Raw genomic sequence first — 7,500 nt, 5'->3', positions numbered from 1 at the left:
AAGACAGAAAAAGAGATATAGGTTTAGATATAGCTAAAGATATAGACAAGTAGAGATATATAGATATTGATATAGACAGCTAAAGAGATGAGGATATAGATAAAGACAGATAAAGAGATAAGGATATAGCTAAAGACAGAAAAAGAGATATAGGTTTAGATATAGCTAAAGATATAGACAAGTAGAGATATATAAATATTGATATAGACAGCTAAAGAGATATAGGTTTAGATATAGCTAAAGATATAGACAAGGAGAGATATATAGATATTGATATAGACAGCTAAAGAGATATAGGTTTAGATATAGCTAAAGATATAGACAAGTAGAGATATATAGATATTGATATAGACAGCTAAAGAGATATAGGTTTAGATATAGCTAAATATATAGACAAGTAGAGATATATAGATATTGATATAGACAGCTAAAGAGATATAGGTTTAGATATAGCTAAATATATAGACAAGTAGAGATATATAGATATTGATATAGACAGCTAAAGAGATATAGGTTTAGATATAGCTAAAGATATAGACAAGTAGAGATATATAGATATTGTTAAAGACAGATAAAGATATATAGGTTTAGATATAGCTAGATATAAATTTATAGGTTTATCTATAGCTAGATATAAATATAGGTATAGCTAGATATGAATATAGGTATAGCTAGATATGAATATAGGTATAGCTAGATATGAATATAGGTATAGCTAGATATGAATATAGGTATAGCTAGATATGAATATAGGTATAGCTAGATATGAATATAGGTATAGCTAGATATGAATATAGGTATAGCTAGATATGAATATAGGTATAGCTAGATATGAATATAGGTATAGCTAGATATGAATATAGGTATAGCTAGATATGAATATAGGTATAGCTAGATATGAATATAGGTATAGCTAGATATGAATATAGGTATAGCTAGATATGAATATAGGTATAGCTAGATATGAATATAGGTATAGCTAGATATGAATATAGGTATAGCTAGATATGAATATAGGTATAGCTAGATATGAATATAGGTATAGCTAGATATGAATATAGGTATAGCTAGATATGAATATAGGTATAGCTAGATATGAATATAGGTATAGCTAGATATGAATATAGGTATAGCTAGATATGAATATAGGTATAGCTAGATATGAATATAGGTATAGCTAGATATGAATATAGGTATAGCTAGATATGAATATAGGTATAGCTAGATATGAATATAGGTATAGCTAGATATGAATATAGGTATAGCTAGATATGAATATAGATATAACTAGATATGAATATAGATATAACTAGATATGAATATAGATATAACTAGATATGAATATAGATATAACTAGATATGAATATAGATATAACTAGATATGAATATAGATATAGATAAAGATATAGACAAGTGGAGATATATAGATATTGATATAGACGGATAAAAAGATACAGCTATAGATATAGATAGATAGAGACATAGATATAGCTAGATAGAGATATAGCTAGATAGATATAGACATATAGATACAGACAGATATAGATACATAAAGATATCTGCAGTTAGAGAGATATAGCTATAGATAACTAGAGAGATATAGACATATATATACAGACAGATAGAGATACATAAAGATATCTGCAGTTAGAGAGATATAGCTATAGATAACTAGAGAGATATAGCTATAGATAACTAGAGAGATATAGCTATAGATAACTAGAGAGATATAGCTATAGATAACTAGAGATATAGATATAGACATAGAGATATAGAGAGAGACAGATATAGAGATATAGACCGGTAGATATATATATATATATATATAAAGAAATATAGAGACAGATATAGACAGTGTGATGTAGATAGACATATATATATATATATATATATAGACAGTGGGATACAGACATACACAGCTTTGGAGATAGACGCTTCAAGATATCCAAAAGAATTTATTAAACACGACCCATGACACTAACAGTCACATCACCGAAAGATGAATAATTGCCGAAGACCGGCGGGACAGCATGTACCTCAACCGGATTAACGTGTTGCTTGCATCTGGTAACATTGCCACACACTGAACACATTTGAAATTCATCCCCAGCGACGAAGATCTTAATAAAAGTCTTTGTATTGGTGCAATTAGAAGCTCTGTTGCATCTATCCTCGCGAGATGCCTTGTCTTGTGGCTGTTTGTCGAATGTTGAGAGCTTGTTCTGGCAAGGGAAGGGAATATCAATGGTTGGGGGTTGACTAGGAGGAGTATTAATGGTTGAGGGTTGACTAGGAGGAGTATTAATGGTTGAGGGTTGCCTGAGAGGGATATTTATGGTTGAGGGTTGCCTGAGAGGGATATTTATGGTTGAGGGTTGCCTGAGAGGGATATTTATGGTTGAGGGTTGCCTGAGAGGGATATTTATGGTTGAGGGTTGCCTGAGAGGGATATTTATGGTTGAGGGTTGCCTGAGAGGGATATTTATGGTTGAGGGTTGCCTGAGAGGGATATTTATGGTTGAGGGTTGCCTGAGAGGGATATTTATGGTTGAGGGTTGCCTGAGAGGGATATTTATGGTTGAGGGTTGCCTGAGAGGGATATTTATGGTTGAGGTTTGCCTGAGAGGGATATTTATGGTTGAGGGTAGTTTGGGAGGAGCATTAATGGTTGCAGGTTGCTTGGTTGGATTGTTAGTTACTGAGGTTTGTTTGGAATAGACATTTAAAATCGAGACTCGTTTGGGAGAAATTTGATAGGGAGGGATCTCGAAGAATGAAGCCCGTTTAGGTGAACTCTCAAATCCTGAAGCTCGATTGGGAGAAACCTCGATGACAGAGGCTTGTTTTACATCCTTGTCGAAGTTCTGGCCTCCGTCTGCCTCGACGTAGGCGCTCTTTCCTCCGGCGATTTCTGTGGCTTCCTTAATTAGAGGACAAAGGAGTAATTAAAAAGTTATTCATAATGGACTATGAATAGAATGGAGATTTATGATTCTTTGTTTCATATTTACAATAGCAACATAAATACTATAAATTTATATCATAAAGCATATGATATAAATATCATATGCTTTAACATTAATATGGACACATAAACATCAACACTAATACTATAAATATAAACACCAATACTATGAATATCAACATCATCACGTTCGACATAAACACCGTAAACATCATTAAAACTAGAAACATCAACAATCCACGCACCTCCACTCTCCTCTTCCATAGAACAGCGTGTTTGGCAGCCCAGCACGACAGCGCCATCACCATCAACAATGCAACGATGACTGCAACAGGAAGCCACGTCAACAGATCCAGATGCTCGGTGTTAAAACCTCGATATGGCATCTTGAAAAATGAAAAATTATTCGAAGTTCGGGGACAAGGCAATACGTTATGTTTCAGAATGACGAGGGAGTGAGAGAGAGAACTGCTATTTACTGTCTGGTGAGAGGAGGAGAGAGAGTGAGGTGAAGGGAGTGAGGGGAAGAGGGTTTCATGCAGGGGAATGAGGAAGGACGGTAGTTATTCGCTAATTGAGGGCAGTGCGGGTTAATTTGTGTGACTGGTAGTTAACGCGTGCAGAGAACTTGTGAGAATATTCATTTTAGAAATGTCAAAGAATGTAGCAAAAAATCCAGGTTCAAATACGTTGTAGAGGCAAAAAAAAAAAAAAAAAAAAAAAAAACAATCACAGTAATTCTGATTTTCGATTACTAAAGTACGGTAAAAAAAAAAATCGACTGTTCCACTGAATTCGATTATTAGTCGTGGCCAAACATTAATACGTACTGCAAACCCAATATCCTGCTTCATGTTACGACGTCCATAGGTCCGGAAACCAAAGCTGTTAACACATTATGCATCACAAGCCATGTAGCACTTCAAAGCCTGTTTTGGGCTCACACACACACACACACACACACACACACACACACACACACACACACACACACACACACACACACACACACACCGGCAGATATATAAACAGATAAATGGATATATAGACATGTATACACACACACATATATATGTATATATGTATGTGTGTGTAAGAGGAATCTAATGATGAGATATTGTGAGCATAAAGGGGTCTCTTATCGGACATTACGTCCACTATCCTCTCCAACCTACTCATTAATTCGAGATCACTCTCTTAAAACAAACTATGTTATAAAACTAGATGACTTCACAGTAATGAGAAAAGTAAAAGATGTAAATGACTTAAGAATCTTAGAATCATTACTGATTAAAGAATAAAACAACAATGAAAGTTCAGCTACTCTCTATACCTTGAAATAAATTGCACACGCCCCCCCCCCTCTCCCCCACGCTCCCACAACGGACATCCAGGAATTCAAATTTCCGTAAACTGTCGTCACGCAAACATGACACAGTCACATACTCCACTTTCCACCTATGGAGAATAATCGTAAGCAAACCTTCTTATTTTGTTTGTGTTTAGTATTTTCACCCTAGTTTTAGTATTATGATTTCGTGTTACCAGTGCATTTTATCTTCTTATTTCGCTGTAAATAAATATTTAGTATTAATGTACATAGTTTTTTACAAATGCATTTCTTTCATATATGCAGATTCTGATGATGGACACAGTTGTTGATGTCCGAAAGCTCAATAAATGAAAATGCGATTGATGTGGTTTCCTGCTGCCCTGGTCCTCCTATTTATAATATAGGTTTATACGTATATATGTATGTACATACGTATGTACATATGTTTATACGTATATATGTATATATATGCATATATACATATATATATGCATATATACATATATATATGCATATATACATATATATATGCATATATACATATATATATGCATATATACATATATATATATGCATATATACATATATATATGCATATATACATATATATATACATATGTTTATACGTATATATGTATATATATATGCATATATACATATATATACATACATATGTTTATACGTATATATGTATATATATATGCATATATACATATATATACATATGTTTATACGTATATATATATATGCATATATATACATATATATACATATGTGTATACGTATATATGTATATAAGTATATAAGTATATATGTGTATACTCATATATGTGTGTATATATGTATGCAAACATGTATATATGTATGCAAACATGTATATATGTATGCAAACATGTATATATGTATGCAAACATGTATATATGTATGCAAACATGTATATATGTATGCAAACATGTATATATATATATGCATATATACATATATATACATATGTGTATACATATATATGTAAATAAGTATATAAGTATATATGTGTATACTCATATATGTGTGTATATATGTATGCAAACATGTATATATGTATGCAAACATGTATATATATATGTATGCAAAAATGTATATATGTATGCAAACATGTATATATGTATGCAAACGTGTATATATATATGTATGCAAACATGTATATATGTATGCAAACATGTATATATGTATGAAAACATGTATATATGTATGCAAACATGTATATATATATGTATGCAAACATGTATATATATATATGTATGCAAACATGTATATATGTATGCAAACATGTATATATGTATGCAAACATGTATATATGTATGCAAACATGTATATATGTATGCAAACATGTAAATATGTATGCAAACATGTATATATGTATGCAAACATGTATATATGTATGCAAACATGTATATATGTATGCAAACATGTATATATGTATGCAAACATGTATATATGTATGCAAACATGTATATATGTATGCAAACATGTATATATGTATGCAAATATGTATATATGTATGCAAATATGTGTATATATATGTTTATACGTATATATGTGTGTATATATGTTTATACGTATATATGTTTGTATATATGTATGTATATATGTATGTATATATGTATGTATATATGTATGTATATATGTATGTATATATGTATGTATATATATATGTATATATGTATGTATATATGTATAAAAGTGTATATATGTATGTATATATGTATAAAAGTGTATATATGTATGTATATATGTATATAAGTGTATATATGTATGAATATATGTATATAAGTGTATATATGTATGAATATATGTATGGATATATGTATATATGTATGGATATATGTATATATGTATGGATATATGTATATATGTATGGATATATGTATATATGTATGGATATATGTATATATGTATGAAAATATGAATATACATGTATGCATAAATATATGTCTGTGTTTATGTATGTATGAATATGTCTGTGTATATGTATGTATGCATATGTCTGTGTATATGTATGTATGAATATGTCTGTGTATATGTATGTATGAATATGTCTGTGTATATGTATGTATGCATATGTCTGTGTATATGTATGTATGAATATGTCTGTGTATATGTATGTATGAATATGTCTGTGTATATGTATGTATGAATATGTCTGTGTATATGTATGTATGCATATGTATGTGTATATGTATGTATGCATATGTCTGTGTATATGCATGTATGCATATGTATGTGTATATGTATGTATGCATATGTCTGTGTATATGTATGTATGAATATGTCTGTGTATATGTATGTATGAATATGTCTGTGTATATGTATGTATGTATATGTATGTGTATATGTATGTATGCATATGTCTGTGTATATGTATGTATGGATATGTCTGTGTATATGTATGTATGACTATGTCTGTGTATATGTATGTATGAATATGTCTTTGTATATGTATGTATGAATATGTCTGTGTATATGTATGTATGATAATAGTTTTGTGTATATGTATGTATGCATATGTTTGTGTATATATATGTATGGATATGTCTGTGTATATGTATGTATGACTATGTCTGTGTATATGTATGTATGAATATGTCTTTGTATATGTATGTATGAATATGTCTGTGTATATGTATGTATGAATATGTTTGTGTATATGTATGTATGCATATGTTTGTGTATATGTATGTATGGATATGTCTGTGTATATGTATGTATGAATATGTCTGTGTATATGTATGTATGAATATGTCTGTGTATATGTATGTATGAATATGTCTGTGTATATGTATGTATGAATATGTCTGTGTATATGTATGTATGAATATGTCTGTGTATATGTATGTATGAATATGTCTGTGTATATGTATGTATGAATATGTCTGTGTATATGTATGTATGAATATGTCTGTGTATATGTATGTATGAATATGTCTGTGTATATGTATGTATGAATATGTCTGTGTATATGTATGTATGAATATGTCTGTGTATATGTATGTATGAATATGTCTGTGTATATGTATGTATGAATATGTCTGTGTATATGTATGTATGAATATGTCTGTGTATATGTATGTATGAATATGTCTGTGTATATGTATGTATGAATATGTCTGTGTATATGTATGTATGAATATGTCTGTGTATATGTATGTATGAATATGTCTGT

Source organism: Penaeus chinensis, chromosome 12 (genome assembly GCF_019202785.1).
Source record: "Penaeus chinensis breed Huanghai No. 1 chromosome 12, ASM1920278v2, whole genome shotgun sequence".
Taxonomy (NCBI): Eukaryota; Metazoa; Arthropoda; class Malacostraca; order Decapoda; family Penaeidae; genus Penaeus; species Penaeus chinensis.
Note: the sequence above shows the minus strand (reverse complement) of the source record.